The sequence below is a fragment of the Corvus brachyrhynchos genome, unplaced genomic scaffold, assembly GCF_000691975.1.
Source record: "Corvus brachyrhynchos isolate BGI_N302 unplaced genomic scaffold, ASM69197v1 scaffold646, whole genome shotgun sequence".
In the NCBI taxonomy this organism is placed as follows: domain Eukaryota; kingdom Metazoa; phylum Chordata; class Aves; order Passeriformes; family Corvidae; genus Corvus; species Corvus brachyrhynchos.
In genome coordinates this window covers 526,520-528,655 of record NW_008238401.1, presented here as the reverse complement: position 1 = coordinate 528,655, position 2,136 = coordinate 526,520, and the positions used below count along the sequence as shown (strand labels likewise).

Below are 2,136 nucleotides of genomic sequence, written 5' to 3'. Positions count from 1 at the left end.
CAGCTGCGCCTAGCGCCGCGCCGGGACCGGCCGGGCTGCGCTGCCCGCGCATAGATACTATGTGTACCGGCGCGCAGCAAGCGCGGTGTGCCGGGGGGAGGGAAATGGGGGGTTGTTTTGGGTTTTTTTTGTTTCGTTTGTTTGTTTTTTATCAATTCACGACCTATACAAGAGGCCAGGCAGCTCTAGTATTAAAAGGTTTGTGCCTTAGGGATGACACAGAAGTAAGCTGAAAACATGGTGAGTTTTCTAAGGAGAAAGGCAAGGGAAAGAACAGCAAGCGCGGTGTGCCGGGGGGAGGGAAATGGGGGGTTGTTTTGGGTTTTTTTTGTTTCGTTTGTTTGTTTTTTATCAATTCACGACCTATACAAGAGGCCAGGCAGCTCTAGTATTAAAAGGTTTGTGCCTTAGGGATGACACAGAAGTAAGCTGAAAACATGGTGAGTTTTCTAAGGAGAAAGGCAAGGGAAAGAAGTAAAAGACCACGTGTCTACACAGGGTAAATAACAATAATAATAATAATAACAACAACAACAGTAATAAAGCATGCATAGCAACCGAGATGTGCCTTAAAAGCTGGCTGCAGGAGCTCTGGGGCTTGCTATGCCCTCCAGCCTTGCAGAGTGCGAGGAGAAAGAATGAGGGACGTGCAGACTTGAGGGTTGGGGTGTCCTGCCAGACCCCTTCCAGCTGGCCTGCAGTGCAGCAGACAGGAGCAGCTTTGGGGAAGTCAGCGATGAGAAGAGGACTTGAGGCTGAGAGATGTGCAGCACTGGCCGGCCATTAGGAGCACTGAGGTGTGGGGCAGCCACCAGACTGCTGCCAGGACTGTCCCAGCCTGGCTGGGCTGCCTCTGCCGAGCCCTGTCCCAGCCTGCCTTGGCTGGGAGGGGGTCAAGGGGCCAGAACCGCTGCAGGACCAATGGACAGCCTGGGACTGATGGAGCAGCAGCTTGCAAGAGTATGGTGAGCTCTCTCCATCAAAAGAAAGAGCAGCAGTGTCTTGTACTGTATGTCACGACGTGGCGAAGCACAAATGAATAAATACCTATAGATGCGGGTATTTACTATGAACTTTCAGTGTATTTTGCTTTATTCCAGGACATTTAGCTCTTCTCCAAGTCTCTGTCCATCCAAACTGTGCCTCATGTAATGTGAAAGCCGTTCGTGTACACTAGTTATACTTTATTGCCTTACTTAGGTCTTTGCCATCACACAACTTTCTTATCTGGTGACAGAGACTATGCCCTTGTGCTGCAATGTTATTTTATTATTTGTATGGGTGGGTGAGTATGAGTGTGTGTTGCCTTCTTCACATTGTCCCGTACTGGCTGCTGCCTCCCAACCCCAAGGCAGGAGTGCCTGGAACAGAACAGAGGTTGTGGGGCTGCAGGATGCCTGCGGTGGGGCAAGGAGGCTTGTCCGTGGTGCTGCTGCACCTTTGGACTCTGGAGCTTCTCCCAGAGTGAGAGAAAAATAAACAAACAAACAGGCCCCCTGGGCATTCTGGTAGCCAGGCAGAACATTTCTTCCTTGTGTCGTAGCTGCATAACAATTTACCCAACTGAAGTAAGTCTTGACGAGAGAGGAGAACAAAGGTGTATGAAGCTGTTTGAAAGCACAACAGTGAGAGCACAGTGCTGGCAGCGTGTGTATGTGTGTGCAGTGTGTGTGTATGGTATGTATACGTGTATGTATATGCACACACATTGGTGGTTTTTTTTAATTGGGGGGGAGGGGGGAACTGCATATAAAATTTGTCAGAAGTCCTGGTTACCTTCATAAATAAACAGCATATATTCTACCATAACCATCTGCCTCTCTGCTTGTTTCCAGTCCTTCTCCTGTAGCAGGAGTCCAAAAGCTCTTCCTCCAGACCAGCATCCAGCTGTCCATCGACTTCTGCATCCCCTGCCAGGGCTGGTGACTGAAACGCATTAATGGAGTGCAACTCCCCGGTTTTCGCCCCAGAGAAATAAATACACTGGTAGTGTAAAGTGGTAAAGGTTGCCTTTAAGAGAGCGGCAATTTCCTAAACGCTTGCGGTGTCAGATGTGTGCCCGTGAGTCACGCCTCGCTTCACCCTTCACCCCGCCGCGGCCGGGCCGGGGGCCTACGGGCGGGCTGCGGGGACGGG

General features: G+C 50.7%; 1 protein-coding gene across 1 annotated transcript in view; it reads left to right on the top strand.

Annotated features, from left to right (window-relative positions):
* Positions 1-2,136, top strand: part of CEBPA (CCAAT/enhancer binding protein alpha) — a 17,969-nt gene that overhangs the window by 982 nt on the left and 14,851 nt on the right. The gene's annotated exons all lie outside the window — the stretch shown is intronic.